The sequence below is a fragment of the Zonotrichia leucophrys genome, chromosome 8 (assembly GCF_028769735.1).
Source record: "Zonotrichia leucophrys gambelii isolate GWCS_2022_RI chromosome 8, RI_Zleu_2.0, whole genome shotgun sequence".
In the NCBI taxonomy this organism is placed as follows: domain Eukaryota; kingdom Metazoa; phylum Chordata; class Aves; order Passeriformes; family Passerellidae; genus Zonotrichia; species Zonotrichia leucophrys.
In genome coordinates this window covers 14803154-14828646 of record NC_088178.1, presented here as the reverse complement: position 1 = coordinate 14828646, position 25493 = coordinate 14803154, and the positions used below count along the sequence as shown (strand labels likewise).

The 25493-nt window shown below is 40.0% G+C and overlaps 1 protein-coding gene across 5 annotated transcripts in view; it reads right to left on the bottom strand.

Annotated features, from left to right (window-relative positions):
- ZNF644 (zinc finger protein 644) overlaps window positions 1–24017 on the bottom strand; it is a 48789-nt gene extending 24772 nt beyond the window's left edge. For 3 of the 5 annotated variants that reach the window (XM_064719332.1, XM_064719331.1, XM_064719335.1), the window contains exons 1-2: window positions 23969–24017; window positions 4535–4590 (exon numbers count right to left, since the gene is read on the bottom strand). The gene's annotated coding sequence lies outside the window, so the exon portion shown is untranslated. Of the gene's footprint in view, window positions 1–4534; window positions 4591–23334; window positions 23405–23685; window positions 23766–23968 lie in introns of those variants that run through there. The other 2 variants (XM_064719333.1, XM_064719334.1) reach the window with 2 other exon arrangements.
- Window positions 24018–25493: the final 1476 nt, after the last annotated feature.

The following is a 25493-nucleotide window of genomic DNA, read 5'->3' as shown; positions in this document are numbered from 1 at the left end:
AGAAATCTCAGTTATAGAGCAGTCATACAAAAGCAGCTTATCTTTTCAGTAAGATTATAATTGGGAAGATCAAACCCAAAGCACACTTTTTCAGAAAGTTATTTTCCTTAAGCCTAGTTCCTAATGCAACAATGTCTTCAAAAGCTCTCTGTCAGGAACAGTAAGGAAACAAAAAATTCCTTTAAAATGTCAAAATTTCAGAAAAGTGATTTCTGGTCTAAAACATCTAAGAATGATATGTTAACATCTCATGTGAAAGAAAACTGAACAAAACTTAAGAATAACCATCATACAATAAGAAATCACAAAAGAGAATTCCATTATTGCCACCAACCACTTTTAATCTTACTCCTCTAGTATTGATTTGCTTGGGGAAATAACCAGTTAGTCACAATGGGGGGCATCATGATAAAATTCAATACTGAAATCAATAATAATAAATGACAGTACAATTTAAGTGTGACAAGAACCACATGATCACTACAGAAAATACTCCTCTGGTTTTAACTGCTCATGCAGCAGTTTAAGACAGTTTAATGGACAGGTGAAAATGAACTAGGTATTTCTAAAAGATGACTAGCCAGAACACAAAACCAAGATGTTGAATCTATTAACTTAAGAACAGTCACCCACTGCCTGGCAGCCTCACAGGCTTTCTAACTCCTGCCCAGAATTCCACAGCCCTGTTCATAGAGGACAGCCAGGTACTTGTCTTCATGTTCCTGCAGCTCTCTAGTTTGGATTTTTAGTAGTGCAACATAGTTTGAATTGTCCTAAATGCAGACATACATGGTAATGACTAGCAGGATTCCAATAAAGACAAAGAAGTATTAAAAATACAAAATTATTGTTCTGTGAAAACACATACTATTTCTCTTCTTAACTTCAATATAGGTATGAAAGTATTTTAAAAATGGTTTCCAGCTACCAACTTTGAATTTATCATTCTGACAGCTGGAGAAAATTACACAAAAATTATTAGGGATATGGTAAAAGCATGTTCTCTCTATCCCTAGTTATGCAGAATATATTGACAGCAAATTTAATATATATAATTTAATGCTCTTCTCTCTTCTACATCTTTTCCAAGGGATCCTCTTTTCCAGAGTTCTCTCACTAAATAAAATAACATTATTACTAAGTAGAGTGCTATAATCACACTCAAATTTATAAACACGCATTTTCCAAGTCCCACCTCATTTTCTAGTTGTATTTCTACGATTTTAGATTTTACACAGGAAGAATCCTTCTTCTTCACCACCATATACTTAAATACCTTCCTGATGTGTCACACCTCAAGAGTGGCTTCTCCACGTCGTCGTCTCTTCAGGCAATACAATAAAAGTATTTCCTCCCTACAGAAGCCACAGCCACCAGCAATGCTCCTCTCCAGTCACACCAAGTGAGACATTTCACAAAGACACCAGGTGTAGGAAAGCATCTGCACTCCTCCAGACTTTAAATTCACGACTACAGTCCTTACATGGGGCATTACACTAAAATTAAAGAACCTGCTGACCACTGCAGATTTTGGCTTGCAGAGAAGAGGAAGTATTTTCAACATGGCACCATATACTGTCAAATTACTGGGTTATTCATTGGAATTACACTGGAATTTTCTCTGAAGCAAAGGCAGTTCAAAAAATTGCTGCCTTCTTCCACTCTCCCAAGTTCCTCCATTCACACTTCATCAACCATTTCACTATCCAGTTTAAAAGGCTGGGGACCCAAACAGCAGTGAATCAGCACAGTCACGAGGCCACTATGGGTAAGGGCACAAACTTTTACTAGCTTTGTTGACAGAAAAATCCACTGGGGAATCTTTTCCTAAAATTTACATGAATAAATAAAAAAGTAAAAATGTAGAGAACGTTTCATAAGGCAAAAAAGCTTTGACAGTTCTCTATTAAACTGCAGAATGCAGCACTATAAAGAATTCTACCACGAAGCAAATTTTATGTTCTAAAATTATTTGAACTAAACTACTCAACTGAAGCAAAATGCTAGAAGTAAATGCTAAAATAATTCAACTGGGGAACATTAAATACATCTTCTGAGAATACTATTAACACAAGCAATACTCTTAAATTGTGCATTAGACATGATAGCTAGATTTTCCATAGAGACATACAAATGCAAATCCTTCCAGTGGGTTAAATAAAAAAGTATTTTCATTTCTAAAACACATAACTAACTTTCAGAAATTTAAAAACTAATCTACTCCTCATTAACCTATAGTTTTACAGGATCAGCCACCTTATCTGATCAGAGACAAGTCCTTTTGAAGCCAGGTACTGCCACCAAGTGGTGGTGAAATTTGGATTTGCAAATCCAGCTATTCCCCACGTGCATAACATACAGACTGAAAAACGTTCCAGCAGCTGCCAAATATGAGCAGTGCTCTGCTAACACAAGACATTTTAAAACTCTTTCAGCCATCCCTGCTGCCCCTCTCTGAACCTTTTTCAGCTCTTCTATTCTATGGGGTTTTTTTCAGTCACCTGACTAGAAGCAGCCATACACATTGCAATGCAATGCAGCTGTGGTACCCCCAAATTCACAGAACTGCATCTGGGTTGTGTTCTGCTCCCTAATAAAGCACAATAATTTCACTGACTTACAGACTATTCAGTTGTCATTTTTACTGAACTCTGGGAACCTCAAGATCTCTTCCAAGTAATAGCAATACTGATCAAACATCATTACACTGTTTCCACTTACTCTTTTACACATTTTTCTGCCCTCTTGCTGTGAATGCAATCCTACAGGTGTTCTCCTCAGAGACCAGCTTTTCCCTACTAAACACACATAACCACCATTAAGATGAAAGGGCTTCAGAGTTTCATTCAGAGGACTTCATGCTTAAAACACACACTCATTTATACATCAGACTTTTAAACTAATTTTTTGTATTTAAATGAGCAATTAGATAACCACACAAATTAAAAAGAAACAGAGCATAAATGGCAAGCTTCAAGTACTGAAAGCATTAGAAGGCACAAGGCACAGTTTACTGAACTGAATTTTATTGAATTTTACTGTCAATTCAAGTCTCTTTTCTAGCCATAATTCTTGTTTTACACTCCTCCTTAGATGAAGTATTTCCTTTTGCAGAGTTACATTCATTTGTTTTCTCAAAGCAGCACATTTCAGAAATCAGCAAAGTCAGGCTAAGCCAGTAAACATCTTCTACACGTAAGTATAAGCATAACACAGTGGTAGAGCTTATTTTTAATTGCTCATAGTTCAGAAGACAATTCATAATCAAAGTCCTGAATCAGTTATACATTATACAAAAGATCAGCACTCAATAGAAGAGTTATTTTAAATTCCCCACAAAGCACTCTTCTATAATCAGTATTTTAAAGTTGACAGTAACAGCTCTGAAGAAGTCTTAGTGGAACAGAAGACATGAACAAAGCAGTTCATGTCTATTTTAATATGTACATACTACAATTTCAAGGCAATATTAAGTCTACATAATAATTTGAGCTCGGAATTGAGGAACAAACTCATTTAAGCAAATGGGATCTCCCTCTCACCTCTTCAAAATATCAAGTCACTGCAAGCAGCTGCATTCTGAGATGGCACATAAGTCAAACAGCAAGCAGGAAACTTGAGGAGACAGCTTTGGTTTGTTACAGAGGTCTCTGCAGCTGAGTCCATCATGCCATGTCTCCAAAGGAGAGAACTTCCTGACCTGTGGGGCCTTACCTAAAGATTCTCTTGAACGACTCAAGTTAAAACGGATTAGAGTTCATTGTTACATGTTTCACATAATTATATGGAGACAAGATTAATTTTATAGTTCTAATTATTCCTGGAGTAGCAAGTAAATGGGAGAGAAAAAGATAAGCTTCTTAATTCTTTTTCTCAAAATAACAGAGAAAGGGGGTGGGGGGAAGGAGGAAAATGCTAGTTACAAGAAATTTTTCCTAGATGGACACTTTGGAATTGCAAATGAACACTTAAGTTCCACCAGGAGTAAATCTCCATAAACTTTGTCTTTCAAATAGCTTGCAAATGGGTTCCTAAAGACAGGAAGAGAGGACAAAATTCCAACACAATTTCATTGTTTGAAACTTGAAATGCTATTCTGATAGTTGGTCAAATTTCCCACGCAGTTATTTATTAATACATTAAGTGCAAGTTTAACAGGCTGCTTTTACAGAGCAAAGTACACTTTCAGTACTTTGAAACCAGGAGGATAGTATGTCGAGAACAAATTATTTAAAGTGCTCATAATTTTGTCTCAACAGCTAGCAGAACATCTTGATAGCTTTTTAACTATAATAATTTATAGAAGACAAACATTATTATCATGATAACATTAAACAATGGGGGAAATGTCTTTTGTTCCTCTTTCAGTTTTGTAGAAGTAACACTGCACCATTACAGTACATACACATACATTATATTAATCAAGATCCAAATTTCACGAGAATTTTCACTGACCACTTTTCTGCAGGTTTAGCAGTATGTGCAAATGGCATTTTTGGGGAAAAAAACCCACCAACACAAAACTCCCACTCACCTTTGCTTGTTTGATTTACATTATGCTGTAGGATCCACTTCCACATTAAAACAAACCTGCAAAATAAAACAAGAACTTACTGTACAGCTGTCATTGTTTTCTGCTTGTGTCCTAGACAAGACAGGCAAAGCAGGGAGGTAAAAACATCCCCAGCCATAAATGTATTCTATCTTTTTTATCTCAGGGTGAAAGTAACAACATTCCAGTGGTCTTCTCTCAAACATGTGTAATTTCCAAATAACACAGCTACTGGCATTTTAATTTTAAAAATCTACCAGGAAGTTGTATCAAATATACACTTGCTATTAAGTGGACGGAACAGGGGAAAAGGAAGTTGAATGGGAAGAAAAGCTCTGCATTTGCTACTAGTGCCTTCAAAGTCAGCTATCTCAAGGTCCTAGAATAAGGAATGATGCATAGAAAGGAAATTGTTATAAATCAATGCTTAAAAAAAATCTTTTTAGCAAAAATGATCAACATATCTGAGATTAAGTATTGGAGGACTTGAAGCCTGGGCCTTTCTAATTTCTCACCTTTTCTAAGGCAAAGCTGCATTTGTGATTCTAAGGTTAGCTGGCCCACTTAAAAATTATCATTTATTTGTCTGCATGAAAGCTGATCAATGTCAGATGAACTTGTTTTGCTCATGTATCTTTAGTACTAACTATACAAGGTCATTTTTAACTTCCTATTCAGAAATTTTGAAGAGACTCCAAAAGCAAGAATGGATTTGAGTATGGTATCTCTACAGAACTGGGTCTACTAATGAAGACACAACTACCAGCACAGAGCTTTACAGCAAGGGTAGGTTGTTCTTATCTAGACTAAATGTTTAGGGCATCATCAGAACTGACTCTGAATGAAGTAACTACTGTCACACACCGTCCCTATTTTATTCACACACAGCTTTTTGATTCAGAGTTACCCAATCAATCTGCAACTCTCTCAAAGCCTCTCACCTAAATTACAAAGACAGAGAGAAAGGGAAGACAGGCCTTTCAAAAAAGCCTGACTTTTTTGAAAATATAAAGCAACAGAAGATAAGTATTTGAGCTCCTCTTCCTAGCCCCAGGATTGTGTCCCAACTATCACATTAAACTGCAGCTTTATGCATGAATGTTACTCAATATACATACTCATTTCTCAAATAAGATTTATTACAGAAAAAAACACCATTCTTTGGTCAGATTTTAAAGCAATATTCATTCACCTAGAGAAGCAAAGTGTTACTTTCAAACAGCACTGTAGCTCCACTGTATGTTACAGAAAGTAAATGTAAAGCTATAGTTATATTCCCACAAAAATAACAGCCTCCATAAATGAAGAGCCAAAACACCTTTCAAAAAATGAGAAAAACAGTCAATGGTCATGGATTTACATGATCAAACATTATGATGAGCACTAAAACCAGACATCTCAGTAAGCCTGTGCACTTTGGCTGGGGAGTGACAACCCCAGTCTAACACTTCTTTAATTAAGAACTACAATGACTCTGCCCCTGTGCAAAATGGCCTGAACACCTACATCTTTTAAACTTTGCAATGAATTAAACATTAGTAATAACTGCTCTCAACACAGATTTCATGGCTTGTGACTCAAGTGCAGACAGAATCTTTCAGTCAAAGGAGTGAGCCCAGACAACTGCAGATCACTGGGGTGATACAGCAGTGCAGGGTCACACCACCCACTACTCTGTAAGAGCCCTTCAACAGGAACATTTTACTCCGGATCAATCAATTAACTTAGTACAGGGTATTTTATGTGAACAGTCTATCTAGAGGATACTCTTATATTCAATGAAGGTGCACTTGGCAGAAAACTCAAATGCAAGTACTCCTGCATTTCGGTATTCTTTGGATCACAGGGAGCTCACAAATCACACCGGGAATAAATCTGGGGTTATTCTACATCTGCTACAGAGGGAAAGAGAAGGAAAAAGAGAAGATGGGCCATCATAATTTGGATATCGTTCAGCTGAAGAAGAGGTGACAAGTTCCACAAAGAGATCACCAGCAAGTAAACTGCTGAAGGACCAAAGGGCTGGTCACTGTAGCCCTGCATCAAAAACTTCAAAGGGCCCTGGAGAATTAACTCCCCTTTTTGGGATTTCCCAGCCTCTGATGTACAAAGCTCCACCCAGTGCGAGGCGGTACTTGCAGTGTCATGCAAACATCTTTGTGAAGGCAACACAATCCACAGGACACCAGATCTCAGCCCAAACTATTGACAGCATGAGACTGTTTAAAGCCACCCACCTCCAGTGCTTAACCAGCACTCACATCTCCTCTCAAAGGTCTTTCTGCAGTCAAATAAGATATCTCTCACTCCACTCCAAACTCTAACACCTACTATTAATTTCAAGGGTGATGACATTTGAAATAACTGAGCACCTGACATTCTTTACCAGCAGATTTGAGAAAGGTAGTTCTCCAAAAATTTCCTTAAGGAAAGGCAAAGATTTCAACATCATAAATGCTTTTGCTTCAATTTGCCTGTCTTAATTCTCATTATCAGGAAAGGAAGTGGGAATGAAAGTCACTCTCCCATACCAGGTAATAGAAGAGGGCATGAAAAGGGTGACAGAAGTGAGTAAGAAATGTAGTTAGAGAGCATTCACCTGAAGGCCCTGATATTCAGAGTGAGAAGGGGGACCACAGCAGGGAAAAAGAACTGCTGTAAAATGGTCAGGCTTCTGATAAACAGCTTCCTGTTCCGATATGGGCAGTGAACAGGAAGTGGAAGAAAACCAAAATGGTCGAGATGAGAGATCACAAATGCACCCCCAGTGATAATAACCAAAAAGAAAGGGACTGAAAACTCTTGCTATAATAAAGTATCTCCTAACAGCACATCCACTCCCTCTCTGAGGAAAAAGTTTAAGAAATACTAGAATGCAAAGGTGTACAATGACTAAGTAAAGTTTGTCTTAATCATAACAAGAGTTTTGACCCATTTGTTTACTACGCAGCCCTTATTTCATAACAGATCTGCATTGTAACTGACATTTCCACATCCATTGGGAAAAGACACCATCACCTTTAACTACCACCTTCTCCTGGGATGGCTGCAGCTCGGAATGTAATTCATATGGAAGCCTCTTAGGTGGTTTATTCAACAGGTTTTGTTTTGCTGTGTGTTGCTGTTTAACACAAAACCAGTTTTGCCCCTATAGCCAATTATGCCTGTGTGGGAAGAAATAAAGAGGAAGAAACAAAGAGCAGAATAACTACACTACACAAACTACTGTTGTTGATATAAACTGTGGCTAAACAGTCAATTCCACCAGCTTGACATAACATAGCAACAGGCTTACAATTGTAGACTTGACTTCATGGCTTAGAAAATTTGATAATTAGTCCAGAGGTGCAGCTACATTTACTAGGGTATGATCATCCCAGCATTAAATTCAAATGCAGAGTGTGGGCTGTGGAACAAATTTCATTCTAATATCTGTTGCAGCCCTGAAAAAAATCTATACTCTTACAAAAATCTAAAAATCCTAAATATCAATGCAGGAAAAACCAGCCAGCAGAAAGCAGAGACTACTAAGAAAAGGCTATTACAAGAAAGCCAGAAGTTCTGCCAGAATTGTACACGCAGTATCGGGGATAAAGTAATTTCAGAAGATGACTGAAAGGCAAAACCTCAGCTGATGGGAGTCCTACATCAGTTGATACAGCTGAAAAGCTCTTTAAATACAAGCCTATACTGCCATTTTCCAAACAAGCAGTCAGCAATGACCTTGTCTGTACAAAAATGTAGTTTCCTATTTCTACTTGCAGAAGGAGCTTTGAATGTCTTTGATTTCTATTTAAAAAGCATAAAAACAACTTAATCTACATTCTGTACCCACAAATATCTAGAACTAACAGCGAGTGTAGACTAAATAATCATTTGAATTTAAACATGAGGTTTTCTAAAACCACAAAATTAATCCCTTTCAAGAATTTGTAGAACCTCTCAATCTATGCTATTCCAACTGTAGTTTAACCAACTGAATGATATATGCCACAATCCCATTTATCAAAATTACATTTGTAAAGAAAAAATAATAATCACTCTTCTTAAAATAGTTAATGAAGAGCAATACTTAAGAACAGGCACTATATCAGAGTCTGAATTACCCAGAAGCCAAATTAAGCAAAAGCTTAACACTTTATAACGTGAAGAGACAAAATATTAAGTTTTTACTGGAGATGCTCCTGACTTCAAAGAATCTGCAGTGAGTGAACAAAAGCAAGCAAGAAACTGCAAGAGAGAAGACTGCCTCCTGCATTTTGAATCTCCTGCTAGATTTTGAGAGTTATCTGAAAAGTAGTTCAAAGAAGTTACAGTTCTTCCTTTGTCTGTTCATCACAGTAAAAGCCACACGCACAGTTCCCAAAGCTGTGGTAGGGCTTTCACGTGGAAATGTTGAAATCTCTCATTTTTCTACTTGTAGAAAGTTTTGCTTTTTGACAACACTCCATATGGGACAGTGAAGCACTTCAAGGGAACGTGTGACAGCATAGGAAATGAACACAACTGATCATACCTCAGACTGGGAAGCTCTTTCAGTCCAAACAACATTACAAGTACTTGAATGCAAGATTAATAGGAATATCACAGTAGGGAAAAAAGTAGTCTCATAGAGTAGCGTGAATGGGAAAAAAGGAACCTCTGTTTATATCATCAATTAGGTCTAATGAGTGATTTAATTATTATTCCAAAAATGGGCATACCATAAATTTAAAAAAATTGAAAAGTCATCCCAGCAGAAAGTATTCTGGCAAGAAGGAGTTTGGACTACCAAAACATACTGGCTGAAAAGGTTATTTTTCCCCCCTATCAGTAAAGAGAGCAGATGCAAACACTCCAAGATGTACACAACAGACACACAATAAAGATGCAAAGATGTCTACAGAGAATCAAGGGGAAACAAACAATTTGAGAGCTATTTACTTTGAGCATACATTATCCAGTAAGCAAATATGTAACAATGAACGCACAAATGAAAGCATCATAAAAGCACTAAACTGAAGCATCAGTTTGAAGATGTGAGTCCTGAAAACATTTAGAAATTCAAGACCTTATGAGAAAATACTACCATGTTGTTTCTGAAGGTTACTTACCAATGCAGTTTCTCCCCTCAGCTAAGATGGGTGCAACATTCTAAGTATCACTGATATAAAAAAGTTTACAGTCCATCAATATCCTACACTAAACTGAATGGCATTCTTCACAATAAGATTTACCATAAACAATAAACTACAGGGAAATAATTCACCATCTTTATATAATTTCTCTGCCCATTTAAGCTACAGATCAATTTACCACTTGCATAATAAACATCCACACATTTTCAGTTACCCTTTAGCCTATTCATTTTGACCACATGAACTAGCTCTTCATTTACTGCACTTATATACCTTAAATACAACAGCTTTTCTTAAATGGGGAAAGCCTAAAGCCCAGAATGACATAATCTCTCCATTCCACTCCAAACTACTAATGGCACTGTACACATCCTTGGCATCATCCTTGTCTCTGAACTCATCTCTGTTCATTTTGCTGGCAGCAAAATCTCGTCAATACGTTACCTGTACAGGAACTGCCTCTACCCTTCCAGTTATACAATCACTCTGTGCCCAGTAATATACATACATACATACATACACATATATATATATATATATATTCCTTCACCATGCATCATCATGTAAGCTCTACACAGAGCACCTAAAAATATAGTGACATACCCTATGACTATAAGCACTGCATTCCAGTAGATATTTACACAAAATCTTCCCTACCTCATAAGAAATCGGATTATGGTTCCTTAATAACTTTTAGTCCAAGTTTGCACCTCCCATTTCTCAGCTGAGAAGTGACTGAAAATGCAAACCAGGAAAGCTTGATCACTGAAGTGCTATCAAAGGAACCAACAGCTTTAAGTAAAAAACATGCATTTTGTGTCATAAACAAAAACGCAAGCTTTTAGAAACATCTGAGGCAACCTCTTATATTTCAAAGTTTGTTTGTACAGTGATGTTGCACATTTGTAGTCTTGTCCTCTCCTTCCTCCAAAACTACAGAATTTTAATAAAAACATTGTGTCTTTATTACAGTTAAGCATAAAAGTAAAAAAAAGTTTAAACTAAGATTGTGTCCATCAAATTAGTGCATCCTCTTTAGTGTACCAGTAAGCAATATCATTGTACAGTTCAAACATCTGTCTTCACATACTACTCATTTTTCTACAACTTCCAAGATATCTCTTACACATATTTGGCACACATTACTGTAAAAAGTTTATCAGCCACACCTCTTACTGAATCAATCCAGTGCCTTTTCAGTCAAAGAAGTCTGAGAGAGAACCAAAACTCCAAAAATGAAAATAGTACAGAAAAATGGGATCTTCTCTAGATATAAAACACATCACATCTATGGGACTTTGAAGAAGAGCAGACACAGTTTACTGCCTGACCATACCTGTCCTCAATCTGCCGCCTGTGGAATCCTGATAGAGACAGAAATTATCATTCACACACTCACTGCACTTGACATATCCCTTTCCTGATGTAATGCATAAAATAACTCTGAAATCCCTCAATGTAACTGCAACCCATTAATCAAAAACCTGCAAGAAGTTTATGACACAATGCATACACTGATGTCCTTATCAAACAAAGTACAATACCATTTCCCAAGTGGATTCCACTCTATAATATGACCCTTATTTATATATCTTGAACCTTATTTATAAACCTTCAAACAGAATTTAGATTTTATTTATTTATTTAAATAAATAAATAAATTAGATTTTATTTATTTATTTAAATAAATTTAGATTTATTTATTTATTTTATTTAGGGCATATTTATTTCAAACTCAAAATCTTAAAAAAAAAATCTTAAAAAAAAAAGTTTTGCTGTATGCAGAAAAAAGACTCAGGGCTTAATTTTAGAAAGCCAGAATTATGTTACCATATACAACATATTTTGTGAAATAGTATCTCGTTACTGTGTTTTTTCCTGCAAGTTGTTTTATAAGAACATTATGTTTATTATTAAAATTTAAAACCATTAAGCAATTTTTTTAGTGTAGAAAAGGCAGTAATGAGGTTTTGAAAGATATTTACAAGAAATTAGTTTCTCCACTAAGCAGACTGGCATTCTAAAACAAGAATGCCTGATGATATCCATTATATCTAAATGGATTAAAATATCTGCTCCCTTTAATGACATTTTTACTTCAAGGCAATATCTCACACAACATTTCTAACAGTAGTTAAAGCAGCACATTAATAATCACGCCATGTTCTTACAGTAGCAACAATAATTTCTGGTAGCCATTTTCTCTCCAGCTTTAGCAGTCTCAAAGCCAAGAGTCCTTCCTGCAAGCTCGGTACCAACCCAGAGGCAGCCAAGTGCTCTGCGGTGTGCCCTGGCTGCCCTCTCAGTGCCTCCCTGCAGGCACCTCCAGCGCGGGGCACTCACCCAGCAGCATTCTCTAGCGCTGCACCCCACTCAACTGCAGTTTGCACCAAGGGAAATGTGACAGCACGGCAGTTCCCAAACGGCCCAAGCCCCACGTTTAGGAGATTGCCCAGTTTGCTACTGAAGGATGCTTTAAGGGGAGGGCAGCGCTGCAGTCCATGACTGTCACGGCAGGCGCTGAGAACAGAGCCCAGCACACAGCACCAAGCCGCAGGCAGCGCCTCGGTCACCGCTCCACTGCAGCCACCGACCCCCGCCGATCACAGATAACCACACCAAAGCCGGAGCTGGAGCCAAAAACAATTTCTTCATAGACTTATTCTGAATAGCTCTGAATTTTCTACGTTGTAAGGCAGACTAGTGTACACATTCATTTCCAAGTCTTCTCTGTGTTTCTAAAGTCTTAAAAATGACGAAACTGGAAACACTTTCTTGAATTAAGACTGCAATGCAGATTTCAAAAAAAGGTTGAGCCTAAAATCCGACAGCTCAAAATTAGTGATAAATTACTGTTTTCTTCTTTCCTTAAAAAAAAAAATAGAAAAAGATCTCCTCTTCTTGCCATGACAGTTTGAAAAAAAGCAGTAGAGAACAGAAAGTAAATTACATAAACATTTGTAACAGCTATGGCAGGAAATAGTGAACCGGTATTAGCACATAAGTACCCCCTACAAAACAGGATCCTAGGCCCAAATTCAGTTCCTCACAAGTTTGTTCCAGTTGAAAGGGCAGCTATGCTGGGATCACGAGCTCTAATGCCTGCTGTTGTCTGTCTAGACAGCATTTCTGACATTTCCTGACCATAGCAGGAAAGGGAATCTCCTGTTCCTAGCCTCAGAGGAAGTCTATTTTCCATGCCCATGAAAATGTAAAATCTAACAAAAATTTCCTAGAGATTTCATGCACACTTTCCATAAGTATTCATAAAGCTTTGCTCATTAAGTGCTAAGAAATATCTCATTAAGGGCTTACACTAAAGTGTGGAAGGCTTATGGTGAACTTTGAATTGGTGCAGCAGAGATTTTATTCTGATATCCCTCTGACAGTACCTTCCAGCAGAGGACAGAGCAGACACTCTGGAGTATCACTCCCTGTAAACAGCACTGCCAACTCTCAAACAGCCTTCCTCCTTATCAGAGGACTAAGCTGAGACTACAATGAATGTTCCAAGATGAAGAAAATAACCATATAAAACAATTCCTAAAAAATGCAAATTCCAAACCAATCACCTACAAATATAAATTTCAGCACCGCCATTCTTCTAGCGAAATCTTTTTCCAAATAAAATATACACATATTTCATACAACAGGATTCAGCCACTGCTTATCAGATTTGAAGTGAAGCTACAAAATGCTTCCTAATTGGGTTGATATATAAGCTATAATCTTTACAATCTAAGAAAGAGCACTTTGGGGAGCCACACATACTTAGCCAGTAACATAAGGACTTCCCTTCACTTGGCTGGAGCCTGCTTTTTGGTAACACAGGAATGGTTTTGGTGAAGAAGGAAAGTTATAATATGCTGTCAACACCTTAATAGCCATTGAAAACATAAAAAACCCATTCCTCACTGAGCTGCTCAGTGTTCATTTTTGATTTGGTGACACTCTAAGTTTGCAGCATTGTCTGTGGCCTACATAAATAGGTAAAAACTATTTCCTACCTTAGATAAGCTGTAGCAATGCAACATAATTGAGCCAGTTGTGTTTTATTTTACATCTTCATGTCAGATAGCTGCATTAGTGGTTTTGGAATAGGAACAACAGTCATTTTACAACTGAGGTTATTCTACCAGACCTGGCAAGCAAACTGGGACAAACGCTTCCACATCCCTCTTTGAAATGTAGTTTGTGACAACTGTCATGAACACTCAATCGAGACAGTCACACAGCACCAGCACCACAACCACAGCTCAGGTCTGACACAGCATCCACATCTCTTTAGTAAGCTCCTACTCATGGTCCTTTTGTTCAACTGGACAGGCTGCACAAGCTTTATTACTAATATACTCATCATACAGGAGTGGTTCCTGTAGTGAAATGTCACAGAGTTTACTCAAGTTACTGCCTTTGCTACAAAATTATTCCATGAAAAGCATTTTGCTATGAAGCAGGTGTTTTCAAGATCTACCCCAAGTTATACAGTACTCAAGTTATACAGTACCTTGAGGTCTACTTTCTGAACTGTTTAATACACATCTATGAAGTCTCCATGCAAGATTGCAAGAAGATGCAGCAGTTCTATGCAGGCTTCACTTCAAGATCAGGGTTTAATTAATATTTTTCTTCTCAGCATTGAATCCTTTCAATGCTTGTGGACTTATTCAATTTCTTTTGTTTCAGGGAAAAGTTTAAAATCTTTGATTCTTTTGCTATTTTAATTAGTTCTTCCAATACATGAAGGCAAATGGAAAAACTTGGTATTTCCAGCATGCCACACCAGTCATCCTCACCTGTGCAAATCCAGGCCATTGGCTGTCCTTGATTTGTCAGTTTTCCTAACCACAGCAGGGTTCCCAACCAAACTTTCAAAAGTAGCTCAAGAAACAAGAGAGACAAGACAGATACTCTAAGCCTATTTCTTATGCTTTACAGTGGATTACTACGATAGCACCAAAAACTGGATCTGCATGGGCTAAGACTGCATAAAATCCACAAGTATAAATGGCACAAGTCACTCACATCACTACTCTGTTTCTGAATATAGACATGATTTTTAAATTGAAGCAAAGAAACCTGTATGTTTCCCACTCTAAAAATGACATTAACCTCAAGACAGAAATATTTTCTTCTAGCAAGTAAACAGCTTATGTTATTTGCAGTAATAACAAAGCTTCTTAAAACAAACCAAAGTCAGCACCAAAGATAAAGGAAATTTTGCCATTGTCTTGGACATTCACAGTTAAAATAAAAAACCTCTGAATACCTTGTTTAAAGGCTTCATGATTTCCCAATGAGTAATATGTCCCAAAAGCTTAGTGTTCTACATCAACAGAGGTTCTGTGCCTTCTTTTGGGCCCCTAAGCACAGCTGACTATTTCCCTGCTGCCTGGCCCAGAGCACCAATGTTTCATCATCACCAGGAGTTTCCTAAGCATACAAGTCACATTTCAAGACCTCCTGTTTGTTTTCCACTGAAACACTGAAGAAAATAGAACCAATACTTAAATGCTGAGAGAATATGTATGAATATGAAATCTGGTTTAAATGGACAAAAGGAGCAAGAGTAACTTCTCCTCAAGTTCAAAGACAACATATGGAAGCACACTAAATTAAAGCAATTCTGATAAAAAAGTTCAGAACTTACTTAATACCTACTTAACTTTAAACAGCTTCAGAGAAAACAAGAGCCATGAATGACACTGCAGAACTCTGATAAAAGTACTGAAATACATAAGAGATTGTTAACAATTTAAGAAATAACCTGTCTTTATCCTCAGATTCACAAAACTAAAGAAATTCCAAGAACAAATAAAACAGAAAACAAAGGAAGCTACAGAACAGGTCAACTTCTCCAAAATTAAGCCTTCAGAATAACCTAACCAAAGTTCTTCCTTGAATCAGAAAGCTCTTTGGAATTTACGATATTTAGAAGAAAACAGAGATATTTGTATCCTTGATTTTTTTATGAGGTATAGGCAGCCACAAAGCACTCAGATTTGTACTTTGGTCTTAAAAAGCCAAGAGGGTTTTAGGGTGGAGGTTTTTTGGTTATTTTCTGGTCAGGGTTTTCTTTGCAGGGGGGAGGGCTGAGAAGTGAGGTGGGTTTTTTACACTAATAGGATTGTCCTGTGGAAAAGTACTGGTAACTTCAACAGTTTTGCTTTCTTTCAAATAGCTGCTGATTTAACATCATACAGGTTTGGTTTTATTTCTGAATGCTAAAATCTCCTTTAAGGACAGGAAGAAATGCTAATGAATCTACAGTGGCAGAAAACATGAAGAAAAAGAACAGCCTCAAGCAGGTAAAAACCAGAGCACTCTTTCCTGCTGAAAATGGCATTCTGGAAAATTACTTTAAAAAATGGAAGGAAAGTTAAGGTAAAACTGTCTGTCATAACAAAAGTGAAATCACAGAGATATTTCTTTGGACAAAAGCACCCTAGCTCCTAGTATTAGTATCACTAAGTTGGAAGAAAACTTTGATCAAAGAAGATCATGGAAACCACAACCCTGGTGATCTCTAATTAATCCTCCCTCCTTTATATTTACATCCTTTGAAAGCAGTATGCATCAGCATGCTTCAGGAGCAGCTTACTAGATGGACCTAAAGCCAAGTTACTAGAAATATATTAAACAGAACTTTATTTAAAACAGCACCCAGCATCCTAAAGATCAAAGCAATCCCTTGCAGAAGTCAAACAAACCTACTTTTCTTTAAATGACTCCACAAAAAAAAGACAAACCCAAAACAACCAAAACTCAAAAACCAACTCATCCAAATGACATGAAGGAAGGTCCTGCTGTGATGCTGCAGTACTTCTTATGCAAAACTATCAATTCACCTCTCTAATTTCCTTATGGACATAGCTGAATTTCTGAAAAGACTACAGAACCTGGATGCCTTCAGTTTTACTGAATGTCAGCACATTGTCCTAAATACTGCCTTCATTTAGAACTTTGTATGATGTTCCAAACCACAATATTCCAACTTTTGTTTGTCTATATACAAATATTGATAAATATCTGTAAATATATACAAACAAAGAAACACAACTGCTTATTTGTTCTTGACATAACTCCTTACTAGACAAGTCGTTATCTCTGCTCACCTCTGGTAACACTTCACTGGACTAAAAAAATGGAAGGCAAATTCCAAAGTTGTTTTTAGTGTCTAAAAGACATTTCTAAAAATGAATTATCACAGTACCTGTATGGTATTTTTAGAAATACTGTGACATTTCAGCTATATAGGAACCTGAATGGCTTCTCCCAAGCATAACTTCTATTTTTTGCACTCTCCTTTGTGCAAAAATACGTTTTACCTTTTAGTGCTCATTCCTGCTGGTAAAACATTGAAAAGCAATAGCACTCTTACCACTGTACTAGAGAGAGATACCTGGAGAACAATTCTTTTCAGGACAAGCGTTCTTCCTCCTCTCCAAATCTTACACATGCCAGGAAAGAAACAATTTCTCTCATTCACCAGCTCTTTCAGCCACATGGACAGCAGTGAATCACACTGAACATCCTCAGCAAGGATCCTCACCACCTCCAAAGCCTGGGAACAAGGGCCTGGCATTTAGGGAAACATGGCACGGACCACTAGTCATGTACTTATTCCAAAACACCAACCAAAGGAAAGGTCTCTTAAGAATCCCTACTAAAGCAGCTCACCAACAAGTCAACAACTTTTCATCACCTGAATCACTACTGTCCAACACAGTCAAGGCTTCAAAAGGACACAGGAAAAGCCAATCACTATCCTAAACCACTTCTGTAAGAAAACAAGTTAAAGAAAAAAAAATATTCAATCCTTTCCCCAAAACAAAGACCTAGAAAGACCATGGACAGTACCTACTATTGGTTTATGTAACACACGAGCAACCTTTCTACCTCTGTTTCTGCAGCATTTCAGCTCAACTTGCATTCCAGACATTCAAGTTCTACTCCCTCCCATTCTGTAATTGCTCCAAACCCTTCCAATTTTTTCACTGTGGCTTATCTAGGTTAATTCACCATCACATGTCTCCCCAACTTATTTTCTCCCTTTTACCCCAGCAAAAAAACTGTCACAACCTAATATATTTGTTTTGTTAATAACTACCTGATTAGGGAGTTCCAAGTGCCATTTTGTTTTCAACTTTCTACAAGATGAGAAACTGTTTAAAAGTAATTTCAGAATACTAATATTCACTACAATTCATACACAGTGCAGTTATTTTCATTACATGCCACAGATTCTCAAAGTTTTGCCCAAGAACACGAAAGATCAGGTGATTTCAGTAAGTTAAGAAGCATGCTATGAAAAAGGAAGCAAAGAGGGCAGAGTACTCACTTCAGTGTGGGAGAGAAGTGTGAGAAGCCAGCTGCAGAACTGCCACTTCCCACTCCCTGTGATAGCACACACAATCAAGAATTTCTCACAGAGGATACACTCACAGCTATGGTATTAAAACAAAAAACCCAGCACTTCTATGTGAAGGAAAAAAGTTATTTATATTGGAACTTTGCAGGCAGAGCCTGTCCTCTGTTGAAAATATTGTTTCTAATACCAAGCCGACTGGGTAGCAACAACAAAAATGCAGCTGTTGGAAAAAAACACTCCCCTCCTCTGCCCTCCCTACCAGTTATCACTGGGAGAACACAGAATCTGGTGGTTTTGGTGAAGGCCCCTAAGAACATTCATAAGAATACACAATATTCTTATATGCACAAATACAATGACCAACATAAGAATAAACACAATAATAAATACAACAACCTACAGCCACTGTTTTGGTTGTTGGGAGCCTAATTTTAGGATACAAATTCTGTAGATTTCCACTCTCTTCTGACTGAAAAGGATAAATACAGAAAACTAAGTTAATTTCCAAACTCTTCTGACTGAAAAGGATAATTTCAGAAAACTAAGTTAGTATCAGAGACAGTTCCTGAAACTCAGCAGTCACAAAACTGTTGTATATGTGCACGTTTGAAGATGAAGAAGGGTATCAGCAACAAACATTATACAACAAACATTGAGGGCCTTCCAAAAGTAAGCATCAAAAATTACATCACATAGTCCTCCTAGGAGAGATGAGTAGAAGCAAACAGCAGAAATATACAGAGGACAACCACTCCAGAAAATAAAAACTGAAGCTAAAATAGAAAAAAACCCCAAACCATCAGCCTGAACAGCCCAACCAAACCAATGAAAACCCTAAACCAAAACCAGCACCCATCACCCACTGACTGCAGCCAGGCCAGCAGCAGCCACAGCCATTTCCTACCAGCAGCAGACAGGAGCAGCTTCAGAGCTGCCACACTTCACCAGCTCACAGAAAAGGATCAGTTTTCCAAAAGCAGTCACCTGACCTCCTGCTGTATGCCTTTTCTGGAAAACTCAGCCCTGTCCCTACCAAAGAGCCACACTGGGAAAGTAGATGGGATAAAGCACAATCCAATGCCATCAATGTACCAAAATATTATTCTGTGAAAAAGCAGGCAGAAGGGACTCATTACCACATGTCAATGATTACATTTGCTAAGGAATTCCTTGTCGTTCACTCAAACTAAAAATGGAAGCATCAGGTGAAAGCCTGTAAATAAAGGTAAATTACACAAGAGATACTTTGCTGTGAAAAGTATTTTTACAAATGGGTGCTAACAGTTGGTCCAGAGAACAGGGAAGGTACAATGATCTCGATTCATGACTTCAGCTACAATTGGACCAATCAATAAGGCACCTGTAATTCCTCCCATCCTGTTTCCCAAAAGCAGCCATTTAAGGCAAGCAAAAATTACAAGCATTCAAATAGTTCCAAAATAGTGTCCCTTTATGAAGAAAAAACAATCCAATTAAGTATGAAAAGTTACAACATACTAACAAGGGGCCTGAAATATTCCTAAACCCAGCCATCTGACCTTTATTCTGATTTAAGCATGAACTTCACATAAACTGGATTAAGTTTCAAGAAACACTGAATTACTAAACAGCCCATCATCCTTAAACTAGTTAATTATTTGTAAGACAAAGCACTCAATATCAATCAATAAAGATCAACTAGAGAATTCCATTTCCAGTATCTGGATTTAGTATAAACCATCAGTTCCCATTCCAAGAGCATTACAATTACTTCTGGAATGAGAGTCCTCTGCAATCCAGGTTTGCTCAGAACTGTTATGTCAGTTAACATTCAGTGCAACCAGAACACACAGACACACACTGTTTAGCCACTGTCTTCCCCCATTTAACCTCACTGGCAATGGAAGGGCCTGGCTTTTGTGAACCTAACAGCTGCTGAGTACAGCTGAACAGTGACAGGAAGGCAGCACAACTGGATTTAAAATAAATGATTTTATATGAAATTATTATACAATATATTTGATTTTAAAAAGCTTGCTCTCCTCTTCCTCTACCACTAAATCCTACAGATTCTGGGTAGACTTTGTACCAAGATGAAATATTCACTACATGACACTGAACTGCAGACTAGGTAAGTAACAGAGCCTATTGTGCTTTTTCAAATCTTGAAAACAATGCATATCAGAAGTTTATGCAAACTCATTACATGCTCTTTCTTGATGGTAAACTGTGATTTGGGCATCAAATTACATGCCACAGGATCACTGCACAACAGAGGTGCACAATATTTGCATCTGGTCTCACATGGCCATTTCACATCCTTGCTATCCAAGAGCTTTTCTACAATTCTGTGAACAATGTGGGCTACTATCACTGCTTGCACAAAAGGTTCTTATTAATTGACCTAAGGGACACAATGTATACAGGCTTTAATGCTTATGTAAGCTGTGTGGGTTTTTTGGGATTTTTTTTTTTATTAGGCATAAAAAGAATACTTTTTCATGATACTATAAACTTAGGAAATCCTTTAACTCATTCTGACAGTATCTTTATGTTTATCAGCCAGAGTGACCAACAACCACAATTTCCACAGGTAACTTAAGCTCTTTATGCAGTACCAATATGAAATTTACACCTACATTGGTAAAACTGCAGCAAGGAAAAACGTTAATTAACAAAAATCAGATTATAGATTTGGCTTATAGGCAGAGTGCTCAAGAAGACAAACAAATACATTTTCAGAGAAGACAAACTGGTTTTGATTCATTTCACCAGGAATTCCTTTACACTCTGAAGCAGGGTGGACATTATTTTTATCTGAACAAATCTGGTTTTGGAGGTTATGCCAAGTTTACTCAGTCTCAAAATCAATTTAAATGAGTGCAACATTATTTAATTTTATTCACATTTTCCCAATCTCTGAATACATAATACAAAATGCTCTGCAATCCAGAGCACAAAGGAAACTAATTGAATGTGTCTTGTAGTAACTAACACTGGAGCAATGCATTTGGTACGAAAAGAATAAGGGTATAAAGCAAGTATCTTAAGGCAGCCCCCTGACAGCCACATCACTTGGACTTTGCTAAAGATAAAAAGTTGCTTGAAAATGTAAAAAATATGAGGACAGTGAATCAGCAGCTGTTCAAAAACCTTTAATTCAAACCAACTTCAGGTCAAGCTGCTGAGCAAGTGACATTACCATTCTGTACTTTCTCCAGTTTAAGTTCTCAGAGCTTTTAAAAACCTGAAGGGGTTTGAAAGTAATAACTGTGTATGAACTTGTGTGTGCTTTATTACTATTGAGAATTTTATTCATTTTTTAGTTCCATTTACTCCATAAATGACTTGAAAAGGCATGAATTTAAAAAGTATCCACACAGGTAGGCTGTGCTAATACTTGCAAGCTTAAGCACAAACTACTGCTCAAAAAACTCCACTAATAACCCTTGACTTCAGTGTCCATATGAAACTCAGTTAAAGTCAAAGGCAATGCCATTCTTGTTTAATATAATGTTTATTCAACTGCTGATGCTCCTTTTCTGCATTAAATAACCTCACAAAGATGCCCCAAGTGGTCAGTGCCTTTTTCTCCTACTAGCCAGGTCACTTGTTGAGAGTTCAACTACCTTTTTGCATTAAGAACTTTCACACTTTCCTAGGCATACTCCTCCTAGCATAAATGAGACACTGGACTCAAAACCAAAAAAGTCATAGTAGTATACCTCAGTTGTTTGGTAAGTTTTGGGGTTTTCTTTTTACAGTGATATTTGCCCAGAGCCTTTTTTTAAATTAAAAAAAAATCATGCAGACTGAACAAAAGAAAAAAAATGTATAAAAAGACAAGTCAAGTCTCTTCAGTGACATTATGGGTGTTTTCCTCTACAAAATTTCTCTTCCTTGGATAGGTCTTTTTATTAATAATTAAATCTGTAGGAATGAATATTAGACATCAGAAGAAACTATTCCAAGAAGATATTATGAAGATTATTAATTTCAATTCTCACTGTATTTCTTGTATAACTCTGCACCATATTCCTCTGCAGTTACATTAAGCAGGTTTGCAACATCAGCTCTGACTCCAAGTCAGTGTAACAGGATTGTCACACTGCACTGCTCTTTGATGCACCCTGCTTAAACTCCTCTCCAATAAGAAAACTGCTGCATTTTCTCTGCACCTAAGTGACCCACTAAAAGCTTCCCCAGATTTATCCTGCATTGTCTAATCAGTCAATTTATTCTGTCCTCAAATCACCAACCTTGCACAAGTCAGGTAGTAAAGAATTCTACACAGAAGAATCACATGAAGTTACCAAAACTCTGAAGCACTTCGCTGTCCACTATGAAGAATCTTCTCTTTAAAATTTGTTTGATGTTTTGAATCAAAAATTACGTTGCAACTTGTATTAAAAACCCTGTCAAGTAATTAATATGTTAATTCATTACTCTATACAAGATGAAATGACTTCTCACTCTAAAATCTGGTGCACATTCATTCTTCATATGCGTTTGAAAGTAAAGTTCCATGACACAATCTTCATAATTAAATTATGCGCTGGAAAGGGAGGCAGGAATCAGAATACCACTGCAAATGAGGTTTTGCTAAAAGGGCTAGAGCTGTACAGCACTGATGGGAGCCTATTTTGATGTATCATACCTGTTTTCCATGACCACTTGACTTGTCAGTTTACAGATCACACTACCACGGCAGAGGTACTGCCAACAGGCTGAAGGTTACACATAAGCCATAAGAAGAAATAAAACTTTCTACATTTCACACCCGTTCCATTTGTCACGATGATGCTCATCACTACAAACTGGTAACACAAACTTTGTCAGAGAAACCACCAACTCCTGAAGCTGTTGGGAGCCCGAACACACGGCTTTGGTACCTGCACTGGTAACTTTTCCCTCGCTGTTGTAAAGCATCTCAGCGCCGGGAGCTCTATGCCCGCTCCCGGAGGGCACACGGCGGCGGGCCGGGGACTCGCCAGCCCTCTGTACCGACACCGGGCGTTTTAGAGCCTGCCCGCTCCACGCCAAGAAGGGAAGGGAGCGAAGGGGAGGGTGAGGAGCCCACGCTCCCCCCGTCCCAGGACGGCAGAGCAACCTTTCCCGGGCGGGCCGCCAGCAGAGGGGGGCAGCGCGGGCGGGACCCGCACCGGGAGACGCGCGGCGGAGCACAAGCGGCCCTGCGGGACCCGCCGGGGCGGGCGGCGGCAGGGCACGGACGCCTGCGGGCCCCCAGAGTGACCCCGGCCACCCTCGAGCGACGGCGCTGACCCGGCCGGCCGCCCCCGCCCGCGGGGCATTACCTGGCTCCCGCTGCCGCCGGCCCGGCCCCAGGCCCCGAGCGGCGGCCCCGGGCTGCCCAGCTCCTCCGCGCCTGGCAATGGCGGCGGCCCCGCTCCCCCTCCCCGCTCCGCGCTCACTGGCTGCGCCGCTTCATGTGACCGAACAAAACCCTCCTCGACACAGCCCTTTGTGTCCCGCCCGGCCGGGGCACCGGGAACGCCGCTCGTCGGCTCGGGGAGGTGGCGAGGGGCGCTTGTCGGGACGGAGAGAGGCCACAAGGCGGGCCGGAGAAGGAAGGGCCGGGGAGGGCAGCGCCTGCCGCGGCCGCTCGGCCTCCGCCACGCCACCGCCGCCCCGGCCCGGCCACTTACCGCGGCGCGGGCGGCTGCGGCCGAGCCGCGGTGCCGCACCAGGTCGGAGGCGGCCGCCATGTTCCCGATGCGGCAGGATGGGGCAGAGCCGCCCGCTCCGCCACCCGCCGCTAGGGCGGGCGGCCGGCCCGGCCCGGCCCGGATCGGGTGGGCTCCGCTCGGCCCCGGCCCGCGTCCCCCGGCCCGCAGGGCCCTGCGCCTCCCGCTCTCCCCCTTCACTCCGCGGCCGGGCGGGGGCGGCGGGGGCGCGATACAAAAAACTAAATCGTAACGGGAAACTCACGGGCTCGCCGGGCTGTGCGTCACGCCGGGGTTACGTCCTGCGCGCGCCGTCGTGACGTCATCGCGCAAGCCTCCCGACGCCCCGCCGCTCCGCGGGCGGCTGCACGCACACGCACACACGCGCGCACGCGCCCCGCCGTGGGCGAAGGGCGCACGCGCACGACATCCCCCGCCTGCCCCCGCCGGGAGCGCGCCCCCGCCGTGCCCGGTGCTGGGAGCGGCCCCGCCCGCTCGGAGAGAATGCCCGTCCCCCCTAAGGCTCGGAGGGAATGTCCCCCCTCCCCTCGGGCCCGCAGGGCTGCTCCCCGCTCCCCAAACGGGACGGGCGCACATCCGCCCTGCGGGCTACCCTTCGCACAGGCCTGGGAAAGCGGGTCAGGTGCGGCAGGATGTGCGCGGGGCGCTCCCGAGGCAGCGGGGAGGCAGAGCCCGGCTCGGGCTCGGGCTGCTGCGGCCGGTGCCAGGGGCGCGGGGAACCTGAGCGCAGCGGGCACTGCCCGGGGAGCGAGAGGCCATGAGGTGACAAAAAGACTCGCTCGGTGCCATTCTCTCCTCAGACTAAGGCTGCTGAAGCTAGCCCCGGCTCACAGAGGGAATTCGCCCGGAGCCAGGGAGAATGTTAACTGCATAGAGACTGCTTAGATGAGTTAATTTTTTCCCTTCAGACTTGCCGGGCCCGGCGGATTTCACACTCGAGTGAGAAGCTGATAAAGGCAACGTTAGAGGTGTGAGCGGTGGTCAGCGTGCTCAGGGACACGACAGATGTCGAGAGAGAGGAAGAGGAAAAACACGGCGCGTATAATTCAAAAGGGGGGAATAGGTAGAGCCAAGCACTGTCAATCATTCCCGCCTCTATTCCCAGAAAAGTACTGAAGCAAATAATCACACATCTTTAGGTACATGATACCTAATGAAGTGGTAAGCTACAGCCAACATAGATTCGTCAAAAAAATCACATCGAGCCAAACTCGTCCCAAGCTGTGACAGAATAACAGGCTTTGGATGTGAGTAGTGCCCGATCGGTTATGGCTTAAGTCAGGTTTTTGACACCATCTCAGAGAAGTCTTCATTGAGCAAGCAAAAGACATAACATAATGAACTGACTGCAGTGGTGCAAAATTACATCAGCGACGTTTCACTGTGACAAATAGCAGGACAGCAAATGTGGTTCCCTGGAGGTGGGTATGTCGTGCCTGTGGTCCCAAGTCTAATTATGCATGTGACAGAATACAGTTTACATGGATTGGATTTGCCAACAATGCCAAACTGGCAGAGCTGGAAGCATGTTACAGCACAAGAAAAGAATTCAAAACTTTCCTGAAAAAAGAGTTGCAGAAATATGACGCAATTGAATAAATACAAGTGCCAACTTCAACATTTAAGCAGCAAAATAACAATTGCACAATTGCAAGACTGGGAACAGATGAATAAACACCAGGTTTACAGAAAAGGGGCTGGGGATCAGAGTAAATCACAAACTGAACATGCATCAACAATGTCACACCGTTGTGAAAAAAGCTGCAGAA